Consider the following 25,701-nt stretch of genomic DNA (forward strand, 5'->3'; position numbering starts at 1 on the left):
GAGCTCGGTATTCGAGCTTGAATAGTGAAAAAAGAGCTAGGATATCCGAGTATCTGCTGCTGCCTCTGTGCTGGCTGGACAGTGGGGGTGGATGGCTGAGGGAAGGCTTCCTACAAGCGCTCAACAAGGGACAGCTGCAAATCCCTCATTTGTTGCGCATGGTCTCCTCCTGCAGGCAGGAACAGGCTGAGCTTCCCCTTCAGACGTGGGTCCAGCATCATGCATTTCCAGATGTCCTCCCTCTTCTTCATATGGATGACCCTTGGATCCTTGCGCAGGCACCTCAGCATGTGCGCTGCCATTGGGAAGAGTCTGGCCACGTCTGCTGGCACATCATCAGCAGCCCCAGAGCCGACAGTGCTGTCCTTCTCTTCCTCTGCCCCCTCCACCTCATCCTCTCTCCACCCCCGCACCGGTCCAGCTGCGCTCTGCTGCTCCCCCTCATCAGCAGCAAGGTCAGGGACCTCCACCAACTCCAAGCCCTCCTCTTCAGAGGTGGCCTGTGAAGCTGCCTGCAGCTCCTGCTGGTCCAAGGCTGCCGCTCCCTCTTCCAGCAGTGCATACAGGGCCCTGTCCAGCACACACACCATTGGGACCCACTCGCACACCATTGCATGGTCCCTGCTCACCATGTTGGTGGCCTGCAGGAACGGTGCCAGCACTGAGCACACCTGCTGCATGTGCCCCCAGTCCTCCGTGGAGATGAAGGACTGGAGGTTGGTGGCGGAATGCCCAGTTGCAGTGAGGGAGGCAACTGTTGCTCGTGCAACGTACTGGCTGACAGCCTGCCTCTGTTCAACCAGACGCTCCAACATCGCCAGGGTGGAGTTCCAGCAAGTTGGAACATCGAGCATGAGCCGGTGCTGTGGCAGGTGCAGCTCCTTCTGCACCTCTTCCAGGCTCGCTACGGCTGCAGGCGAGTGCCGAAAATGACGCACAACCTTCCTTGCCGCCTCAAGGAGTCGGTCCATCCCCTGGTAGGTCCGCAGGAACTTTTGGACTACCAGGTTCAGGACGTGCGCCAGGCAGAGGATGTGGGTCTGGTCTCCCCTGCTGATTGGAGCAACCAGGTTTGCCCCATTGTCGGACACCACCTCTCCAACTCTGAGGCCTCTGGGGGTCAGCCAATTCCTCTCCTGCTCTCGGAGTTTGGCCAGGACATGGTTCGCCGTCAGTTTGGTCTTCCCCAGGCTGACCAATTCCAGCAGCGCTTGGCAGTGGCGGGGCTTCACGCTGCTGCTGAGGAGGGGGTTTGGGCTGGTGTGGTGGAGGATGGAAGCGGATCAGAGGAACCTGCTGCAATTCCGCTGACCCTGCATGGTGGCACCACCCACTGCGTTGCTGCTGCTGCTGCTCTGACAGTGCCCGATGCTGCTCCCCCCTCCTCACCCCCTTCCACCAAGCTGAACCAATGCGCGGTGAAGGACAGATAGCGGCCTGTCCCAAACTGGCTGCTCCACGAGTCCATGGTGACGTGGATCCGTTGACCCACCACGTGATCCAGCCCTCTCCCGACATTGGCCATCACAGAGCGGTGAAGTGCAGGGATGGCCGTGCGTGCAAAATAATGTTGGCTGGGGATTGGCCAATCGGGGGCTGCACACATCAGGAGCGCACGCATGTCGCTCACCTCCTGCACAAGGGAATAAGGCAGGAGTTGGGTGCACATGGCCCGTGCCAGCAAGCCGTTCAGCTGACGCATGCGACGGCTGCTGGGAGACAGAACCCTGACCACCCCCTGGAAGGTGTCGCTGAGCAGGGTCTGGCGACGCCTTTTGCTGGCACGGGAATCAGTGGAGGGAGCAGAGGAGGCCACTGAGGACTGGCTGCCAGAACAGGCCTCAGTGTCGGCGGCAGGATTTGCAGAGGGAGGAGGAGCAGTGCGTTTCTGACGCACTCCTGCTGGTGCTGCTGGAGGAGGTGGAGGAGGGCGGGTGGCTGCTGCCGACGGCTTCGCAGTGGTGGCGGGTCTGCCACTGCCAGCTGCCTTCAACTTCATGAACTCCTCATGCTCATGAAAGTGTTTCCCTGCCAGATGGGCCACCAGAGAAGTGGTGCCGTACGCAGAGGGCTCCTTCCCTCTGTCGGCACTGGTTGCAGGTTGCATACTTGCACTCCACATATGGCAGGGTGAAAAAATTCCAAATTGGGGAGGTGAAGTTTCCCCTTCAGTTGGAAAGTGCTGCTGCCACTGGTCTCCCTGTGGTGGTTGGGGGGGGTTCTTGGAGCGGCTGGTGGTGGCACTGGCAGAACTCATCTCCGGATCAGCACGCTGTGTGGCCTGCATACCACGCCCACTTGTGATCCTGCCCATGCCTGCGATGCTCATCCTTCTAGCAAGGCCCACAGACGCATCCTCCTCCTCCTCCTCAGAGCTGATGACATCCCCACTCCCAGGATCTGGCACCCAGTCTCTGTCCTTCACCCTGTCATCATCCTCCTCCCCCTCCGCAAACATGTCCTGCTGGGATCCTACAAACTCCCCTTCTGCATGCATGGGCGGATGGACAGTCACCACTGTTTGACTGTCCAAAGCATCATTCCCCAAAGTGCCCATGAGCATTCCTTCCTCCTCCAATTCTGCCGCAACAGCACTCCATAACCCAGCTGTGCTTGGGGATAAGAAGGTGCTGAGTGACAGGGTGCTGGTGTCGCCTGCTGGGGCTGGAGAACTGCACTCCTCCTCCTCCTCCCCAGGCAGTGCTGGTCGGCTACTGCTGCTCTTGCGAACAGGAGTGGTGGCGGGGGTGGAGGACTCGGTTCCAGAGCTAATGGTGGCCTGCTCATCCACCATCAGTTCCACCACAGAGTCTGCGTCCTTCTACCCAATAGGATGGCTACGACCTGGTGGTGGGAGAAACATCTGCGCCACACGCTGCTGCTGTGTCTCTGCAGCGTGACTCCCAGCTGTTGGGTGGCCCAGGCGTTCATGGCCAGTGGCTAATGGTGGAATAGCCACTGGTGCAGACGCAGAACTGCGCATGGTGGTGGTGGTGGCGCGGCTGCCACGCCCACGACCTCCTCTCTTGGCGATGCCCTTGCTGCCCCTGCCCAAACCGCGGCTGCCAGTGCCAGACAGCGTATATTTTTATTATTATACAAATGAAAAAAAAAACGTATGTATGTAAAGGCGGGTGGGACAAGTGGGGTACTTTGTGGGACGGGTGGGACTGGTGGTGGTGGGTGTGTGAGGTGACGGACAGGTGTACTCTACAGCAGAGATCGGTGTAGCGCTAACGAGAGAGTGCGCAGTGCGCACACAAAGACCCTAGCTGATGCTGACTGATGGTGCCCCTATACACAGACTACAGTACAATTCAGCGAATACACAATACAAGTAATATAAACAATAGGACGGGTGTAGCACTAACGAGAGGGTGCGGACAGCGCAGACGTGCACTGCGCACACAAAGACCCTAGGTAACGCGGTGATGGACGGTCCCTATACACAGACTAGAGTACACTACAGTACTAACTACTAAACAATACAAGAATCTAGCTAAACAATAGAACAGGTGTGACTAGATTACAGACAGCAGATACAGGACAGGTGTAGCAATAAAGCTGGGCCTTGCTAACTACAAAATAGTACAATAATAATCTATCTAACACAGAAGTACAGTAGAGTAGGACAGGTGAGAGCACAGGTAACTAGAGACTAGAGCACAGAGCAGGGCAGGCTGCCTTGCCTACACACAGGGCCTAGCTGCTGACTGCAGCTGCAGCAGCACCACCAGTGACAGTCTCCCTCCCTAGTCCCTAATCACACAAACTAAACTGCCTAAAATACAATCTATCTACAATACAAAGCAATACCGTTGAATATCAAGTGTTGGAGTGTAAAAATGCTTGGTTTAGAACAATATAAATGCACTTGCACACAGACAAAAAGCACTGAAGCAGTCTCTCAGTACATTCAGTCAGTAAGTCGCAAGCAGGACGAGTGAGGTAAGATGGCGTCCGCTATTTATAGAGGGGGGCTTGGCCAGGCTCCGCCTCTGTGATTGGCTGCAGTCAGAGGGCTGGGAGTCCTCTGATTCGCTTGTGAGGACTCGAGGTGACGTCTGACGTGACGCTATCCGAGTGGATGACGCTATCCGAGCTTGGATAGCTAGGATATCTCCGGATAGCTGATTGCTCTCCGAGTGCGCTCGGATAGCACAGCCCAGATAGCTAATACTATTTGAGCTCGGTATTCGAGCTTGAATAGTGAAAAAAGAGCTAGGATATCCGAGTATCTCGGATATCCTAGCTCGGATGAGCACCACTAATGTCTATGACAAATCTGACAAGATTAGCTGCATGCTTGTTTCAGGTGTGTGATTTCAACTCTACTGACCAGAAAGATCAGCAGAACTGCCAGAAAACTGGTATTGTTTAAAAGGAAATATATATGGCAGCTTCCATAGGTCCCACACCTCTGATTCCTTTTAAAATACTGAATGAGATACCACATGAGGTAAAAATCTTAGTGAATTGTCATGCAGTTTTACTACATGCATGAAAACCTTAGTGGATTTGTTTAAAAAAAAAAAAAGTCTAAAGTACAGAATACAACCCATTTATCCTTTTAAAGTTAACCTGATGTAAGAGATATGGAGGCTGCCATATTTGTTTCCTTTTAAACATTACCAGTTTGACAGGTAGCCCTGCTGATCTATTTGGCTCCAGTAGTGTCTGAATCACACCAGAAACATGCATGCAGCTAATCTTGTCAATTCTGACAATATTGTCAGAAACGCATGATCTGTGTATGCTTGTTCAGGGTCTATGGTGGAAAGTATTAAAGGCAGAGGATCAGCAGGACAGCCAGGAAACTGGTATAGCTTAAAGGAAATAAATATGGCAGCCTCCATATAACTCTCACCTCAAGTTAACTTTAAAATAGAGGTGGAGCTTACTTTCAGGCATTACCTCATTTATAGCCGCCACCTTCACAGTTGTTGTGCATTTGAAACAGTAGAATGGTAACTCTTCCTATACAGCCTCTCTCTTGTGTCTGGCTTTGCATTAAAATAATGCTGTCAACTCCTATATAGGGATATGCACACACACTAGCGACCTGTGAGTCAAGCAGTGACGGAAGGAGATATGCATGGGTAATGACATGTTTTCCTCAAAAATATTTCCCATCTGATTTTTCTTTCGATCGATTTTGTACCTAAGTAGTTGATGAATGACAATGATGCATTTACTGTTGTCCAGATAAAATCTGTGTGGAATCCTTCTATCTGATTATGGAGCAGGACAATTTTTTTGCACTCTTTTCAGCAATCGCCTGCAGTAACAGACATTGACATTTTTTCCCTGCCCTTTTCAAGCCCTATTGCATTCCACAAGTAAAACTTTTTTTTTTAATGAATTACTCAAATGCTATAACAAGTGATCCTATTTTGTTATGCCCCTGTGGTTATTAGTGACCCACATGTGATTACTAACAATATATCTCAGTTGGGCAAAGCATAGTCATATCTTCCTCATAGCTCCAACTATTTACGCATGATTAAAATTTATTAGATAGCAACATTTTTCACATTCCATACAAGAACCTGATCTGCTTTGATATCCAAGAACACGAAGTCCAGTTTTTTTTAATCTCAGAGCATCCCATATCCCAAACACAAAGTAATTAAAAACAATGTTTTATCTGATAAGGGCCTAGCACCAGAAGGGTGTAAATTATGCTGGGCACACTATGCATTATTGTGCCTTTTTAATCTTCTAAAAACCAAAATCTAAGACCAAGCTGCTGGTAGCACACATTTTCAGTGCTTTTTTATGGAAACAGTAACTCTGTAGTGGAGCACTTTGACTTTGACTTATGTTGCCCGTCGGGGATCAGGACCTGATCCCCTTGGGCGACATCACTGTAAAGAGGCAAAGTCCGCCGTATAGTTGACGACGAGCTCTGTTGCTATGTGGGGGACTGAAGGAGCAGCAGGTATGTGACGTCTTGTGGCAGGAAGGGTAGTGGCAATGAAGATGGCCATCGCTCGGCCACGTTGATCCACTGGGCGGATTGCTTTCGGGGTGGCGGGCGGGGTCAGCGGCTACTGTACGCATGCTTGATTATCGGCTGAAATGTAAAAATCATTTATTTTTAGCATGCAAATCAGAAATGTATTACAAAATGATTTTTGATGGCGTTTTTGCTCAAAAGTCGATTTTTCATGAAAATGAATACGAAAAGACTATCGGCATTGTGTGATAGAATCCAGCAGTATTGCCGGTGCGGTGCAGAAGCAGACGTTATTGTGAAGCGGGTAGGGCTGCAAACAGGAATTTAGAAAAATAATCCAGAAATCTAGAAAAATAGAAGAATGGGAAACAAGAAGAAGGTAGTAGTGAATGCAGTGTGTGCAGTACTCCATATGCAGCGGTACAACAGTTCTCCTCCCTACCCCTACATCCATCTCCCACCCACAATGCCCCTGCCCACCATATGCAGCAACAGCAGCCCTTATTACATGCCTGCACAGTGTGCTAATCCCTTCCCCCATGTGCAGTAGTCCCCCTCTTCTATACACAGCAGCACCCCTTTACGTGTCTATCTCCTCATGCTACATCTCTCCTAGGCCATGACCTTTATGGCTTCTCAGAGAGCAATGACTGCATCTATCCAATAGTTTCGTTTTGTGTGAATTTATCCTTTACAGCTCACATGGCATACATGAATACAGAATTAGAAATGCTCAAAGTCATACAACTAAGCGGTAGAATCATTAAATGCATGTGTCCTGTGACCCTTTGAACATCAGGCGCTGTTTGTTGCCACCCTTTGATTGTATTATCTTTGTTGTTTCCTAGTCTCTTTTCCTTCCACTGTATTTACATGAAAGAGGCACCTGGTATGGAATGACTTATCAGCAGCAGGACAGTGTACAGCACAGCTGATTTCCACATCAGACCCTCTGAGATATTGCCTGGAATACTATGAAAATCAATTAAAGGAAACTACACAGTGCACTCTGTAAAGTGGTCTGCATACATTGTAGCCTTTCTGCAGTTCAAGATAAGCTCTGGGTCTGGGACAAGTCGAATCACGCTAATTAATGAGTTTTTTGCTGTTCAATTTGTACAGTAGATTTTTGCCAAAGTGTTTAGTGCTTGGTACAGTGCCATATTTGCAAAATTTAAACCTGTTGGGAGAATATGCACATAGCAAGTGCTTATGGAAAATGTAACATATGCATTCAAATTCAATATATTATATAGAGTTAGATGTGTCCTACTTAATGCCATAATGCATGTCTGCTATAAATAACACCAAATAATATACTTGCATGAGCTTTCAAAAAAAAATTGTTTCAAGCATGTGATTATCCTTTAAACTCTCCTGGTGCAAGTAACAGGTGTGGGCAATTTAAAAATCACACCTAAAGTAGATAAAAAGGAGAGACGTTCACTTAGTCTTTGCATTGTGTGTCTGTGTGTGCCACACTAAGGCTATCATTCATAAAGCATTCCCGCATGCGGAAATGCTTAATACCGCTGACTTTACCGACCACATTGCAAAATGTAAATTCATAAAGTCTCTTTCCGCATGCGGAGCTGACATTCCCGTGCAGAGTGATAACTTACCGCCTTGTGCGGTGTTGATACGCAGTTATCCAGAAAAAGTAGGAAAATGTCCGTTCATAAACATTTCCGCATAGCGGTATGCGGAAGGGGATTACCGATCCCCAGGATGTAGCGGGAAGCTTGCGAAGTACTTGTAAGTGAATGGGACGGACCTCCCAAGCAGCAGAAGAGAGAGCAGTGCACAGAGGGAATCGGGCAGCTTTTCTGTTTCCGCATGCCTACCGCCCGCCTACCGACACCATTCTCCAGAAAACCTCCGCACTGCTATCGCACCAGGCACAATTTTTATGAATGACCACCCAGAAGGCTAAACTACCGACGGCGGTATTCTCCCGCATGGGTTCTCCTTACCGCCAGCAAGTTTATGAATGAAAGCCAAAGCATGGACAACAGAAAGAGGAGAACAGACCTGTCTGAGGGCTTGAGAATCAAAATTCTGGAAAAATATCAACAATCTCAAGGGTACAAGTCCATCTCCAGACCAGAGATCTAGATTTGCTTTTGTCCACAGTGCGCAACATTATCAATAACTTTGCTACCCATGGCACTGTAACTAATCTCCCTGGCCATGAATGGAAGAGAAAAATTGATGAAAGGTTGCAAAACAGGATAGTCCAGGTGGTGCATACGCAGCCCCAAACAAGTTCCAAAGAAATTCAAACTGCAGGCTCAGGGAGCATCAGTGTCAGCACAAACTATCCATCGACATTTAAATGAAATGAAACACAAGACATAAAAAAGCAAGACTACAGTTTGCCAAAATCCTTCTGGGAAAACATCTTGTGGACAGATGAGAACAAGATAGAGCTTTTTGGTAAAGCACATCATTCTACTGTTTACCGAAAATGGAATGAGCCCTACAAAGAAAAGAACTCAGTACCTACAGTTAAAGATGGTGGAGGTTCAATTATGTTTTGGGGTTGTTTTGCTGCCTCTGGCACTGGGTGCCTTGAATGTGTGCAAGGCATCATGAAATATTACCAAAGGATTTTGGATTGCACTGTAGAGCCCAGTGTCAGAAAGCTGGTTTTGCATCCTAGATCTTGGGTCTTACAGCAGGACAATAACCCCAAACATACGTCAAAAAGCACCCAGAAATGGGTAGCAGCAAAGTACTGGAGAGCTCTAAAGTGGCTAGGGGTGAGTCCCGATCTAAATCCCATGGAACACCTGTGCAGAGATTTCTCTTGGGAAAAGACGCCCTACCAATAAGATAGACCTGGAGTAGTTTGCAAAGGAAGAGTGGTCCAAAATTATGGCTGAGAGGTGTAAGAAGCTTATTGATGGTTATACAAAGCAACTGATTTCAATTAATTTTTTCAAAGGGTGGGCAACCAAATATTATGTTAAGGGTGCCAATCATTTGGTCCAGCCCATTTTTGGAGTTTTGTGTGACATTAATTTGCTATTTTTCTTCCATTTTTTGTTTTGTTCTAATACTCACAAAGGGAATAAACATGTGTATAGCAAAACGTGCTACTGCAGTACTTTTACAATACTTTTACCAACAATTTCGGCCATGACTATATATATATATATATATATATATATATATATATATATATATATATATATATATATATAGATATATATTATATATATAGATATATATATATATTATATATATAGATATATATATATATTACATATATATATATATATATATATATATATATATATATATTACATATATATATATATATATATATATATATATATATATATATATATATATATATACATATATACATATATATATATGTGTGTATATATATATATACCCAATAACGTACAGATGCCTCCAACGTTCCTGTATGAGAAGTGGCAACAGGTGAGGTGAAAATTTCTTTCTTTGTAGCATCAGGCATTGATGCTATAAAGAAAGAAATTTTGCTTTGCTTGTTGTCACTTCCCATGCCAAATTATTTAATACTGTATCTATAATTCTATTTAATAATTCTACATTTCTATTTTCTTTAGAGGAACTTTACTGAGATAGTAGTAGGGGAAAAATAATAAGACATGGCAAAGTCAGAAGTTAAAAAATAGAAGAGACTTTATAGTAAAAAAAAAAAATAGAAGAAAGATAGGAATGATTGATACTTATCATGGCATTTGCTTTGATGCTCCATGAGCCTGCAGTCAGCATGTTTACTGCTGGCAGGCATGAAAAAAACAGACTGCTCTATCAGTCACCAACTGCTCTATCTATAAACTCACCATCTAGCAATATGATAGTATGATAGGCTAAAAGGGTGTTTTTTATATGTATCTGCATAGAGGGAGTTGCTGCCCGCTTGACAGTTGGCAACAGCCATTATCTCTCACGATACAATGGGGTTCACAGAAAGGAAAATTTCATGGCCATGACATCACACTGCGTGAGAGGTTTCACCTCAATATTAGCCCCACAAATGTCCCCAGTGATCTATTTGAGAAAAGGTAAAGATTTCTCCTGGAAAATTAGGTATCAGCTTCAGATTGGGATGAAGTTCAATTTTGTATTCAAGTTCCATTTAAGTTCTGTGATTGCGTACTTGAAGCGAAAATAAAGACATTTAAAACTCTCTATATAGCATGAAGTTGTATCAATTTCATAGTTGTTTTACACCCAAATACTTGTGAAGTCATAAATTAGACAGGATAAATGTAAATCTTTGAACACATTGGAAAAGAGAAAAGAATGATCTAGTGTGATGACTTTTCTTATCTGTTTACACAGGATTTGTTATTAGATGAGCTGGTCAGCTCTATGCCAATCAGCACAGTCAATTCTAATGTGAGGAAAGGGTGGGAAATAGTCAGGCGACATCACCCTATAGCTAGCAGTGGTGACTGGACAGATGAGGGTTTACCAACATGGCACACAACCAGGGGTGAACCTGGGGTGCCTGGCACCTAGGTGCAAGATTTTCTCTGGCGCCTATGGGAGTGGTTAAATTAACCATGCCCAACCACATAACCACACCCAGGTCCTGTCTAATCACACCCACACCTTCCCCCTATTTACACAGGCATGTGATACCCAATTCCTACCCCTCTTCCATGGGCTTGCTCCTGGCTGGCTTTGGCTGCCTGCGAGTCTGCTAGTCTCTGGACTGACTCGAGTGTGCGATGCAGTCACAAACTGCGTATTTATGGCTGCCTGCGGCCACCCTACTCTCGCTCGCTGTTGTCGGCTCCTCCCCCCGTCAAGCCCAAGCGTGAGGTGGGCTGCCTGTATCTTTCCCGTTGCGCCGCGCAGCCTGCCAGTGTTTCCAACCTTTCACGTTATTTTTTACTGACAAATACCTAAAAATTTACTGACAAAAGATTATTTTTACTGACAAAATGTCCCCACTAAATGCACATAAGAGACAGCCTTTCATCAGTAAATGCACATAATGAGAGACAGCTTTTCCCCAGTAAATGCACATAATAAGAGACAGCTTTTCCCCAGTAAATGCACATAATAAGAGACAGCTTTTTCCCCAGTAAATGCACATAATAAGAGACAGCTTTTCACCAGTAAATGCACATAATAAGAGACTGCTTTTCCCAGTAAATGCACATAATAAGAAACCGCTTTTCACCAGTAAATGCACATAATAAGAAACCGCTTTTCACCAGTAAATGCACATAATAAGAGACCGTTTTTCACCAGTAAATGTACATAATAAGAGACCGCTTTTCACCAGTAAATGCACATAATAAGAGACCGCTTTTCACCAGTAAAGGCACATAATAAGAAACCACTTTTCACCAGTAAATGCACATAATAAGAGACAGCTTTTCATCAGCAAACACCGGATCTGCTGTATGCTTGTTAAAGGCAGAGGATCAGCAGGATAACCAGGCAACTGGTATTGCTTAAAAGGAAATAAATATGGCAGCCTCCATATACCTCTCACTTCAGGTTCCCTTTAAAGGGTACCCAAGGCGGTGCGAAGGAGCGGCAGATGGGACACAGGGGCATGTTCTCTGCCTCATAACATGTCTCTGTGTCCCCCCAGAGCCACCCCCCCACTGCCATGCTATCATCACCTCCCAAAATTGGTGACATGTCACGAGGTAAGGGAAGAGAAGAGGTAGTCTATGCTTAAACGTCCACTGGGGGCATTCCTGAAGCACTATTACAGCTGGGTGGCTCTGCCTCTCCCTGGCTGCTCGCCCTGCTGCTCCTTCACCTTCCTGCACGCTGCTCTGTGTGTGAGACACACAGAGCAGCTCTTCCAGTGTCGTGACCCAAGGGGTCATGAGAATGAAAGTGAGACAGTGCAGGCCACAGGAGTGTCACAGAGCGGCAGGGATAGCGGCTACCTGATCCGATCATCCCCCCTGATTAGGTAGAATTGTTTGTTTTTAATTGTAATCCTCACTTCGAGTTCACTTTAAATCCCTCTTATCACTCGATCCTGACTGCATACATGCTGCATCTGCTTTCATGATCTCTCACTTCCCAAAACATGACTATAACTGAACTATTTACTTTTCCATCATTACCTTCCACTTCTCTGCCTAATATAAAAATAAAGGTGTATAACAACCCAATAACTTCACTTCCCAAGCATATTGCTTAGTGGTAATATTTAATTCCTCCCTCTCTTTTATTCCTCACATTTACTCTATAACCCTCTTCTCTCATCATCTTCCACTCAAAAATGTACCTCGCATCTCACCCTTTTTCACCCTAGCCACAAAAATGCTAGAGCAGGACACTAAAATGGGAGGGTCCAAACTGCAACTCCCATTTTGTACATAACCTTCTCCTTTCCTCCCTAGAATCACCTCCTCTGATTCATGCATACAAGACTTCTCAAAAGCCTCTCCCCTTTTCTAGAATTTCCTTCCAATTTACACGTGTCACTCTCTAAGCCTTTTAGGCCCTGTTCACATTACGAACTGTGTGTTATATACCAGTCACTGCATCTGTTCACGGTACCTGTGTGTGTGAGCGCTGCACATTTGTAATACCAATCACTGCATACCTGTTTAGTGCACCTACCTACGTGACCGCACACAGTGTTATATACCAGTCACTGTACCTGTTCACTGTACCTGTGTGTGTGACAGCTGCACATTTGTAATACTAGTCACTGCAGACCTGTTCACTGCACCTGTGTGACTGCACATTGTATTAGTCAATTCAGTGCATACCTTTCACTTTATCTCCCCAATATGGGCAAAACAGGCAGAGGCAGAGGCAGGCCACCCGGCAGGTCTGTTCGAGGTCGTGCTGTGGTGATTTCGTGCAGCCCTGGACCAAAATACAGTGTTCAGAAGGCACGTGCCATCAACCCCCAAGATTGTCAGGATTCCTCAGCTTCCGCACAGAACTGTGACATATCTTCCTCCTCCTGCTCTGATTCTGGAAACCCACTTAACACTCAGTCGGCCGCCACCACCAAAGTGCCATCATCCCAGGGCTCAGCGGTGTGGAAATTTGTTTGTGTGTCTGCCTCAGATGAGAGCAATGCCATCTGTACCAAGACCAAGACCCGCGTAGGGACAACTTCCTTACGAAGGCACATGATGACAAAGCACAAACTTCAATGGGATGACCACCTGAGGAAAAGCAGCACACAAAAGCAAAGCCACACACCGCAGTGGAAGATACCAGGCTGCAATTATTTCTCAAAAAAGGTCATACCCAAACTGTGCCGTGATGTTGAAAGGCAAGTGGTGTCATCTCTGGCACACAGCGTTGGGTCAAGGGTCCATCTGACCACGTGGTCTGCAAAGCACGGTCATGCCTGCCTGAAGACTAAGTCAGTCCCCACACACAGCACCTCTGCTTGCACGCCGTGTGACTGCCTGCCCCAAGACTAAGTCGGTCCCCACACAGAATTTCTGCCTGCAGGCCGCTTGACTGCCTTCTCCGCCACCACCAACAGGGTCCAGGCGGATTCCAGAATTTTTAAGGCCGCTGCTAGCAGCGGCCACTAACAAAACCAATAACATTTTTTTTCAGGTGTGTGTACATGCCTGCCTAATTTTTCTGGCTGCACTGCAGCTGCAACAACAAAACAAAAGGCATGTACATGTGTCAATTCCCCTTCGTGATCGTTATCTTGCCACGGTGAAGGGGCTTGCGTATCACAATGAAGCAATGACCGCCAGCAATATGAGTGTGTCGGGGGGGGGGGGGGGGCAAACCCAAGATAATAAGGTCGTTGCTTCATTGTGGACAGACCAAATTCGATCAGCTGGACAGTCAGTCACTGTTGTTCAGTCATTCAGCTACCTCAGCCCGACCATATGGGCTTGCCTGCACTCTCACCATGGTGCACACTAGTCCAGCATGGCCGTCACTACACAAACAGCTGTTTGCGGTGCGTTACACAGTGAGTTTTATATGTCAGTGTGAAGCAGTACACTAATTACACTACCTGATGGATATATACACATGCAAGATGTTTTAAAGCACTTTAGGCCTCCAATTTAGCATGCAATGTGATGTCTGCCCTTAAAACGCTGCTGTGCGTCAAATTCTGATTTTCCTCGGGGATTTTGGTGTGTATTCCACTCCGTTATGCCCCCTCCAGGTGTTAGACCCCTTGAAACATCTTTTCCATCACTTTTGTGGCATAAATGTTTCTAGTTTTCAAAGTTTACATCCCCATTGAAGTCTATTGCGGTTCGTGAAAGTTCATGCGAACCGAACTTTTTCAGAAGTTTGCGTTCGAGGTTCGCGAACCGAAAATCGGAGGTTCGAGCCATCTTTAACAAGCATACAATGTAACCCAGAATATTCCACCTTCAGCCTCTAGACAAGCAGTGGTCCTCTTTGAAAAAAGCCTATTAGCAAAACAACCCTGGATAAAAACTTTATGTATTGCCCTACCTCTTGTTTCCTTCCTATTTTTTTAGATTAAGGATGCAAGGGCCAGGGCTCTCTCTCTTTTGTGTCTTGTAAAATGCCGTACATTTAGGGAAAGTGAGGGGATTCCAAGGGGGGAGGGTTCACTTGGGACTTTGCTGTTTCTTTTGTTGGAGGTGTGTGTGTGTGGGGGGGGGGAGGTGTGGTGGTGGTATTTTTTTCTTTTTGCTTTTCTTTGTGTTATGTTAATTTGAGACATCTGTTAGGGCCTGTTTCCACTAGAGTGGAAATCGGGCCGAATCCGCAGTTTCCTGCAGGCAAATCGCACGAGGAAACTCTCCCATAAGGAATAATGATGCCGCCGGCAGCTTCTGGGATTCGGCTGCGTACTCGCAGAAGAGAAAGTGCTGCCACGTGTCTTGTAGGACTGAACGATTAAAACTTATCAGAATTTTTTGGACTCTGGACTATGCATTCAAGGTTCCTACCATGCTGTTAAATTCTGCTGTGATGTTGATTTTGAAAACATATGCAGCCTCCTCCCCAGATAATCCATCCAAAAACTGTTCAAAAAGCCATACATTTATGTTTTGCTATACATTTGTCACTATTACTATTACATTGTTAAATACTTCTGTATTATGTACCAATGTCTGTAAATTTATGTGCTAGCTCATGGCTCGGCGTTGCCCGGGTATGTGTTTGGCTGGTGTAGGCTCCGCCCACCTTTTCTAACCCTAACACACAATTACTAAATTACTCAATGACCTAGTTTATGAGTTTTGCGGTCTTTGGTATCAATAATTTGCATTGAAATGAAACAAATCTGATTGGCTGTGACTCCATCCCCTTTTCTGAATTTGAACCCCCGTCACCCAATGATCAGCTGTATCAGGTTTGAGGCTTGTGCCATTAACATTGCAAGAATGGCAGCAATTAAATATTCCCCTTAGAAGTGCTCGGATACCCCCCAAATCATGGATACGACCTATTCGGCCGTGGTTGGAAAAAAAAATCCGGAAATGGCATGATTAATTTCCGTATTTGAAATGGACTCATGAATTGGACCCGGATTTTTCCCGTGAATGAGGAAATCATGGAAATTTATGGCCGCGATCACGGAAAAGCGTTTTAGCTAATAGCAAAGCCCCCATACATGCTACAATCACCAAAATTGCATGGATTATAAAGGTGAGATGTGGCTACAACTTAAAAAAAATTCAAAAAGAACTTTAAGTTTTTGAGAAAATCGATTTTAAAATTCCAAACAAAAAAGTATTTGTGATTAAAAAACCGTCAAATCCCGCCGACTTTAGCAGTTAATAACAAAGCCCCCTTATATGGTAGGAACACCACATTTGCAGGATATGTTAAGAACAGCAGTGGGAACAAGAGGAATATTTTTTTTTCAAAAAGACCTTATAGTTTTTGAGAAAATCGATTTTAAAATTTCAAAGGAAAAAAGTATACATTTAAATGCAGGTACAGTAAATGAGAGTTCTTAGTGAAACAATTCCCGCCATTACATCCTAGCAACACCAAATTTGCAGGATATGCTAAAAAGATAGTGGGAAACAATGACCAATGATCCCCATTGGTCTGTTAAGGAACGAATGGGGAGCCTGGGAGCCAAAATTTAAAGATTCTTTTCTCTCAGCTATACTTAGTATAGCTGAGAGAGCGTCCTATGCGGACGCAATACTGCCGGCTACTGCTGTCCTCTCCTCCTGCCCACACCTGTCACCCTCACCCATGCTGGCAGCCAGTGCACCCATGGGTGCACTGGCTGCCAGCATGGGTGAGCGTGACAGGTGGGGGGCAGGGAGGATAGCGGGAGCCAGTGGCAATTTATCCGCATAGGCGGATGCGCTCTCAACTATACTTAGTATAGCTGAGAGCTGCAGCGTGTGTCGTGGCGGGTCGAGAAGAGAAACAAAGTTCTGATGCTGTGAAACTGTTATAGAAACACCAAGCCTTTCCAGTTCTGCTGAGTAGATTTTTAGTCCGGAGGTTCACTTTACAGTATTTGTCTCCGTCCACTGATGACCCGGGTATTGCCCGGGTATGTATTTAGTTGGTGTTGGCTGCGCCCACTTAACACATAATGGCTCAATTACTTAATGACCAAGTTTGTGAGCTTTGCGGTCTTTGGCATTGGTTTCATTGAAATGAAACAAATCTGATTGGCTTTTTGTGGCTCCACCCCCCTTTTCCAAATTTGAACCCCAGTCACCCCCTAACAGTGTAATAATGGCTGCAGTTTACATTTTCCCAGTGAAATTTGTATTTGTCTCTGCTCACATTTTGGTTATGGGGATAAAAAGTATCCTATATGGTATTCCAGGTAATGTACTATGTGTGTGCCAAATTTCATTCAAATCCGTTCATCCATCATTGTGTGACTGAGTAACTAACATCCAAATATCCAAACTTTTGCATTTATTTTTATTATTGTATATTTTGTATCTTTGTTTGTTTCTTACTCTGTAGAGCACCACAACTTTCGCAAGTTTAACCTAGTGTGTGTACATAGCTTTACCTGACCTTGCTAGTTATTGAGTTGTTGTCCAATCAGCTGGACAATCTCTGTGCACACTGCGGCTAGTTTTATGCTGGGTAGTCGCATACTCTGTAAAGACAGGATCACAATACAATATTGCGCAAAAGACGATAAGACGCAATAAGACTCGGTGAAGCATACGGACTGTGGTGAGGCATACGGTACATAAAACATATGCTTCAAGACAAGACAAAGAACATTTATATTGCACTTTTCTCCTTGCAGACTCAAAGCGCCACAGCTGCAGCCACTAGGGTGCGCTCAGTAGGCAGTAACAGTGTTAGGGAGCTTTGCCCAAGGTCTCCTTACTGAATAGGTGCTGGCAACGTGGTATAACGTGGCTTGCGTTATACCAACGGGTTCTGTTGCACCTAAATGATAACTTGCCAATGCAAATGAACACACCACAATGTGTCAGTGTGAAACTAGCCTTACAGTACATTAGTAAACGGGTCCCTAATATGCAGGATTTAGCATAGGTTCCAAATATTGAACAATATATCTTTTCACCATTCATTTTGCAGCATACTAACTTCTCCTTTGAATAAATTCCCCACATCTCTATATTATAATAACTTTACACATATGTGAGATATGAACACCCTCTCTCTACGGGTCTGTGGTTTAGTCCTGGCAGCACCACCAATCAGGTCATAGCTATCACATCTAAAAATAAACTAATCTTTAGAGGAGAAAAAAAAATCAGAAAATTTTGACCTCCTGGCAAAGTCTGCTAGATTGTCAGAGGAGGGGCATGTGACTTGGTAAGACACAGCACAAGCTCAAAGGAAACAGCTGCTCGTTTTATGCATTAGCACTTGGCAACCGAGCAAGGAGTGGAGACGTTTGTGGAATACCTCTGCACACAGATTACCAGCCAGTAAGTAATGCAAGCATCTTCCTGTTGTTTTTAATGTCCAGTAATGATAGAAGAGTTATTAGATCTCATCTTTTGGGTGGTTATGTGTAGAAATTAGGCTGAACATTGTAATGACCTGATCATTGTAATGACCTGTGTATTACCCCTACATTGCATTCTGCTGCACACCATTGTTTATTGTTATATCACTATTTTGTGTACCACTGTTTAACTGTAATGTCCCTGTGTAACATTGTTTAACGTAATGTCTCCCCTGTCTATTGTACAGTGCTGTGTAATATGGTAGCACTTTATAAATAAAGTTTCATAAATAATAATGATAATAATATTACTTGTTTCAATTTCTCAAAATATCACTGTAAGCAGTTTGTGTGTGTGTTTGGCTGTGAGCTAGTTAATTCAAGAAAGGATGCAATTCTTTAGTGAAAAACCACAGTATTTTTAGCCGAACACGTCTAAATTTAGAACCAGCACAATTTGCCAACTTTTCTATGCAAAAAAAAGGAAACAAAACTTTTACATGTCATCCCTTCTGTCACAGGATATGATTGTAAACATGTTTAATCCCCTATTTTATTTAAAAAAGGTAAAAGCTATGGCAGGGTGATTTGTAAGCAGGCTTTGACAGGCTCAGTCATTACAATACCTCTGGGCTGCTTACAACAACACTGTGTACATTCTTAACGAGTCATATGAATTTCTGTGAGCTAATCATGCTGGATACTCAGGCTTGCGGCTGTCCCATGATTGTGCTTACAAAATCATTTCCATACTATGCATTGTCCCCAGTAACAAAACACTGGAGCTGCTCTTATGTAATCAACCGTTTCTTTGCATTCAGCTATAATTTCTTTGCATTTCTGGACTCTGAGGTTGTTAAAGGACCACTGTAGCGAAAATCTTAAAATTTTAAATACACGTAAACACATACAAATAAGAAGCATGTTTCTTCCAGAGTAAAATGACATATAAATTACTTCTCTCCTATGTTGCTGTCACTTACAGTAGGTAGTAGAAATCTGACATTACCGACAGGCTTTGGGCTAGTCAGTCTCTCCATAGGGGAGTCTCAGCATGGCCTTTATTATTTATAAAGACACTGATGTTGGCCAGCCTCCCTGCTCGCTGAACACTTTTTTGGCAGCTGGACGGAGCAACTGCCATTCACTAAGGGCCTTTGAAAATAAAGAAAACCCTGAGTATCCCCCATGAGAAGATGGGCTAGTCCAAAACTTGTCGCTTCTGTCAGATTTCTACTACATGCTGTAAGTGACAGCAACATAGGAGAAAAGTAATTCATGGCTCATTTTACTCTGGAAGAAACCTACTTTTTATCTATATATGTTTACATATATTTTAAATTTAAACATTTTCACGATAGTGGTCCCTTAAGTAAGTTAACACACAGAGCACTTAGTATCGGGCTGAGATTATTGTAATTTACAATAATTTGTTCAGGGAAGTTTAGTGAAGGAGAAGTAAGGTGTTTATTTCTGCTTTTTATTTGTATTATTTGCCCTGTACATTCCTGGAGGCTTGGCATAAACTCACATCCACTTCATTTCCCCTTTGCTTTAGTTTATTACCAGCACTGAAGATGGTATTGATGATAGTAATAATTCAAATAATTCAGTAATCATTGTGGATTTTCAGGCTGAATCATGTGACCATAGCAATCCTCTGTCACCAGGGTGCATGTCATTTCGGTGCCGCTCAGTCGCGCGGTGAGAGCCGAATGACGGCTTTCACCGCTGCCACAAAATACAGAGGCGACATTAAATACTATTCCCCCTCCGAGTTGTCGCAACTTGGAGGGAGATGTAATTCGGGGTCTGTCAGCCGCCAAAACCCTGAATTACTGCTACGCGCCCCGCGCAGCATAACATTGCTGCTATGGGGCGCCCAGTTTTTAAATAAACTGATCCGCTGTCACCATGCTTCTCATGTCGGAAACCTGCCGCGCTACACCTCACTCAGTGTGAAAGCACCATAGGAATATTGCAATGTGATCCAGAAGACAAACGGTCCAGCACTATTCAATATCCTTTAAAAGTGCTTTATTACAATTGCTGCTTAAATCTTCAAGCTTATAAAAAACAGATAGATATACCAGGCAAAGTGATGTGACTGTGTGGCAGGAATTGGAATAATGCGGTTTTAAAATATTTTGAATTGTGCTGGACCGTTTGTCTTCTGGATTGGATTTGATGCATGCTTGCTCTAGACTGCAGTGTTCCCCAACCCTGTCCTCAAGGCCCACCAACGGTGCATGTTTTGCAGAAAACCACAAACATGCACAGGTGAGATAATCCGTGTCTCAGCAGAGCTGATTAACTACCTCTGTGGATTTCCACAAAACATGCACTGTTGGTGGGCCTTGAGGACAGGGTTGGAGAACTCTGCTCTAGAGGTCCAGAGCACGTTCAGTGACGTTGTCATGACTACTGGTGCATGAACTTCCCCAACCTGACTGAACCTGATTGAATTTGTTACATAGTTACATAGTTACATAGTTATTTGGGTTAAAAAAAGACATACGCCCATCGAGTTCAACCAGAGAACAAGTACAACACCAGCCTGCTCCCTCACATATCCCTGTTGATCCAGGGGAAGGCGAAAAACCCCCCACAAGGCATGGTCCAATTAGCCGCAAAAGGGAAAAAAATTCCTTCCCGACTCCAGATGGCAATCAGATAAAATCCCTGGATCAACATCATTAGTCATTACCTAGTAATTGTAGCCATGGATGTCTTTCAACGCAAGGAAAGCATCTAAAATGCAGGTATAAAGTTTGCCATAACTACTTCCTGTGGCAATGCATTCCACATCTTAATCGCTCTTACTGTAAAGAACCCTTTCCTAAATAAATGGCTAAAATGTTTTTCCTCCATGCGCAGATCATGTCCTCTAGTCCTTTGAGAAGGCCTAGGGACAAAAAGCTTGTCCGCCAAGCTTTTATATTGCCCTCTGATGTATTTATACATGTTGATTAGATCCCCTCTAAGGCGTCTTTTCTCTAGACTAAATAAACCCAGTTTATCTAACCTTTCTTGGTAAGTGAGACCTTCCATCCCACATATCAATTTTGTTGCTCGTCTCTGCACCTGCTCTAAAACTGCAATATCTTTCCTGAAATGTGGTGCCCAGAACTGAATTCCATATTCCAGATGTGGCCTTACTAGAGAGTTAAACAGGGGCAATATTATGCTAGCATCTCGAGTTTTTATTTCCCTTTTAATGCATCCCAAAATTTTGTTAGCTTTAGCTGCAGCGGCTTGGCATTGAGTGCGATTATCTAACTTGTTGTCGATGAGTACTCCTAAGTCCTTCTCCAAGTTTGATGTCCCCACCTGTATCCCATTTATTTTGTATGGTGCTAGACCATTGGTACGACCAAAATGCATGACTTTACATTTTTCAACATTGAATTTCACTTGCCATTTATGTGCCCATATAGCCATCCTATCCAGATCCTGTTGCAATATGACACTATCTTCCTGAGAGTTGATGATTCTGCCCAATTTTGTATCATCTGCAAAAATAGCAACATTGCTCACTACTGAATCTACTAGGTCATTAAAGAGAACCCGATGTGTGTTTAAAGAATGTTATCTGCATACAGAGGCTGAATCTGCCTATACAGCCCAGCCTCTGTTGCTATCCCAAACCCCACTAAGGTCCCCCTGCACTCTGCAATCCCTCATAAATCACAGCCGTGCTGTGAGGCTGTGTTTACATCTGTAGTGTCAGTCTCAGCTGCTCCCCCGCCTCCTGCATATCTCCGGTCCCTGCCCCCGTCCCTTCCCTCCAATCAGCAGAGAGGGAAGGAATGCAGGTGGGGACTGGAGTTCTGCAGGAGGCGGGGAGAGCAGCAGACTGACACTATAGAGATAAACACAGCCAGCTCTGACAAGCTGTTTGTCAGCAGCATGGCTGTGATTTATGAGGGATTGCAGAGTGCAGGGGGACCTTAGGGGGGTTTGGGATAGCAACACAGGCTGGGCTGTATAGGCAGATCCAGCCTCTGTATGCAGATAATATTCTTCAAACCCACCTCGGGTTCTCTTTAATAAATAAATTGAAGAGCACTGGACCCAGTACAGACCCCTGTGGGACCCCACTGCTAACAGTCTCTCATTTTGAGTATGGTCCACTGACCACAACTCTTTGTTTTCTGTCCATTAGCCAGTTCCCTATTCATGCACACAGACTCTTCCCCAGTCCTTGCATCCTCAAGGGTGCAGAGTGTGCTGCAGTGCCAGCTATGTGCTTCTTTTGCTCAAAATATATCCCAATGTGATTAAAGAGGGCTCGAAACTAGAATGCAAACTTCCGCAGAGGTTCACGTTCGCACGAACCATGGGAGCCGCAATAGACTTCAATGGGCAGGTGAACTTTAAAAACTACAATCACTGTTTCTGGCCACAAAAGTGATGGAAAAGATGTTTCAAGGGGTCTAACACCTGGAGTGGGCATGGTGGAGTGGGATACACGTCAAAAGTCCCTGGGAAAACTACGGATTTGACGCACAGCAGCGTTATAATCCCTATAGGGCAGAAATCACATTGCATTCCTAAATTGAAGGCATAAAGTGCTTGAAAACATCTTGTTTGTGTAGACATGGATCAGTAGGCAGTGTAAGTAGAGTACTGCTTCACACTGAAAGACTAAACTCACTGTGTAACGCACCACAAACAGCTGTTTGTGTAGTGATGGCCGTGCTGGACTAGTGCGCATGATTGCAAGAGTGCAGGCAATGGTGGTTTTCAAGCCCATATGGTCGGGCTGAGGTAGCTCAATGACAGAACAACAGTGACTGTCCAGCTGATCAAATTTGGTCTGTCCACAATGGAGCAACGACCTTATTATCTTGGGTCAGGTGTGCCCCCAACACACTCATATAGGTCATTGCTTCATTGTAATACGCAAGCCCCCTCACCGTGGCAAGGTAACAATCACGAAGGGGAAGTGACACATGTACATGCCTTTTGTTTTTGCAGCCGCAGTGCAGCCAGAAAAATTAGGCAGGTCGAGGGCCGCCTGAAATCCCGTCAGCACGACCGCGAACAGACCTGCCGGGTGGCCTGGCTCTGCCTCTGCCTGTTGTTTTGTCCATATTGGGGGGGATGAAGTGAAAGGTATGCACTGACTTGACTAATACAATGTGCAGTCACACAGATGCAGTGAAAGGTATACACTGACTGCTGGCATAATACAATGTGCAGTCACACAGATGCAGTGAAAGGTATGCAGTGATTGGTATAATACAGTGTGAAGTCACACAGATGCAGTGAAAGGTATGCCGTGACTGGTATAATACAATGTGCAGTCACACAGATGCAGTAAAAGGTATGCACTGACTGCTGTATAATGATGAGACAAATACACTTGAAATCCTATAACGAGAATCTGTTATGGAGGGCAAGTCTGCCATCCATTCAAGTGAAAGGTATGCGCTGACTGGTATAATACAATGTGTAGTCACAGAGATGCAGTTAAAGGTACTGACTGCTGGTATAAATCAATGTGCAGTCACGCAGATGCCGTGAAAGGTATACACTGACTGCTGGTATAATACAATGTGCAGTCACACAGGTGCAGTGAAAAGGTATGCACTGACTGGTATATAAAACAGTATGCAGTCACACAGATGCAGTGAAAGGTATGCAGTGACTGGTGGGATAATACAATGTGCAGTCACACAGGTGCAGTGAAAAGGTATGCACTGATTGGTATATAAAACAGTATGCAGTCACACAGATGCAGTGAAAGGTATGCAGTGACTGGTGGTATAATACAATGTGCAGTATTTATATACCAGTCAGTGCATACCTTTTCACTGCACCTGTGTGACTGCACATTGTATTATGCCACACAGGTGAAGTGAAAAGGTATGCACTGACTGGTATATAAAACAGTGTGCAGTCACACAGATGCAGTGAAAGGTATGCAGTGACTGGTGGGATAACAATATGCAGTCACACAGATGCAGTGAAAAGGTATACTATGCATTAAATGTGCTGGGCCTGGCACAGTATAGCAGTTAGCAAGGGCCAGCTTTGACGGACTGGGCTGTATATGCAGAGTCAGTGGGCCACACACAAAAAAAAACACATCACAACAACATTAGCTCTCAAAAGAGCTTTTTTGTGGTGCTTTTCAGCAACAAATATCAGCAAGGAGCAAGCTAACAAGACCTCCTAACTAACGCTATCCCTATCTATCCAATGTCTCTCCTTTCTCTTACTAATGCAGCAGCAGAGTTCTGGGTCACCATGAGCTTGCTGGTTAGTCTGTGCCTAATGCAGCATCAGACAGAGTGAGAAAATGGCCGACGCTGCTGCCTTTTATAAGGGGGAAGGGGGTGTCCAGGAGGGAGTGCAGCCTGATTGGCTGGCATGTGTCTGCTGACTGTGATGTAGAGGGTCAAAGTTTAGCCCAATGATGTAGTATGGGGGAAGTTTGAACTCGCTATATGTTTGTGTCTCGACGTGAAAGCGAACCCGCGTTGTTCGCGTGAACAAGGTTGCATGCGAACCGTTCGGGCCATCTCTAAATGTGATGTGATGATATTGTCCATTGTGACACAACACCGTGTGATAGGGCCCTTAGAACACATGAAACAGTCCAGGAGTGTAACAACAAATCATGGGGCCCCTTAGCAAAACTTTGATGTTCACACCCTTTCCCTTTCCTACCCCTAAGTGACTCTAACAACCTGGTGGGCCCATCTCGCAAGTGTCATAAAACAAGTGTGGCCATCAAAATCTTCACACCCATAACAGGTGAACCCCTTTTATCAGAGGGAGTGGACTAATAGTTGGGGCCCCCTTACAGCTCTGGGCCCCCTGTGGTTGCAGTAGCTGCTCTCTTGTAGTTATGCCCCTGAAACAGTCCATGTCACTAACTGGCCCAGAGAGAAGCTCTGAATGGAATCCTTGATATAATCTAGGGGCAGCCTTTTTGGGAGGGCGTTGATTTGCCAATTGATTTGCCAGTGTATTTTTGGATGTGGGTGGAAACCCACACAAACATGGAGGGAGCATACAAACCCCATTCAAACAGTGTTCAAGCAGAGATTAAATTTAAAAAAACTGAATGTAAATAGTGTCCAGGTTGAGATTCAGCGTGAATTTCACACTATGCGCATTGCGTGGCACTGGGTTGCCACATGTGAACTCACTGCCTTTACAATTGTAGTGGAGCGAGTCAGACAAAAACAGCACAGGAAATTTGGGCGCTCCGGGCGCCGCCATAGGCCGTATTGTGAATAACAGTTATAGCGGCACACAGGCCCAGTGCACACCAAAACCGCTAGCAGATCCGCAATAGGCTAGCGGTTTTGGGAGCTGATTTCAGAGCGATTCTACGTATATTTAGAGAGGTTTTCTAAACATACCTAGCGGTTTTGGGTGCGTTTTTGTGTAGCAGATTACAAATATTGTTACAGTAAAAGCTGTTACTGAACAGCTACTGTAACAAAAACGCCTGGCAAACCACTCTGAAGTAGCGTTTTTCAGAGCAGTTTGCCTTTTTCCTATACTTTACATTGAGGCAGAAACGCCTCTGCAAACCGCAAACGTGCAGCAGGAGGCACGTTTGCGGTTTGCTACAAACCTCAAACTGCCAGTGTGCACCATCCCATTGAAATATATTAGCCAAGGGTATTTACATGCGGATGCGGCCGGCGGATCGCACCTAAAACCGCTCAGTGTGCACTGGGCCTTAGTCAGTAAGTTGGAAGATGTTAAAAGACGGAGCCCAAATTACTATATGAACAGCGTAATTTGTCCGTCAGCAATAGCTGGAAGCCAAATTACATCTTACTCCACAGTCTACAGTGGCCTAGAGGAGGAATAGTAATTAAAGTGGACCTGAACT

At 45.0% G+C, this 25,701-nt stretch overlaps 1 protein-coding gene across 2 annotated transcripts in view; it reads left to right on the forward strand.

Moving 5' to 3' along the window:
• Positions 1-25,701, forward strand: part of RASGRP3 (RAS guanyl releasing protein 3) — a 178,543-nt gene that overhangs the window by 56,948 nt on the left and 95,894 nt on the right. Inside the window, exon 1 of one of the 2 annotated variants that reach the window (XM_068232117.1) lies at positions 17,742-17,820. The exons of the other annotated variant lie outside the window; for it this stretch is intronic. The gene's annotated coding sequence lies outside the window, so the exon portion shown is untranslated. Of the gene's footprint in view, positions 1-17,741; positions 17,821-25,701 lie in introns of those variants that run through there. 2 annotated transcript variants of the gene reach the window in all.

This window comes from Hyperolius riggenbachi, chromosome 4, assembly GCF_040937935.1.
Source record: "Hyperolius riggenbachi isolate aHypRig1 chromosome 4, aHypRig1.pri, whole genome shotgun sequence".
In the NCBI taxonomy this organism is placed as follows: domain Eukaryota; kingdom Metazoa; phylum Chordata; class Amphibia; order Anura; family Hyperoliidae; genus Hyperolius; species Hyperolius riggenbachi.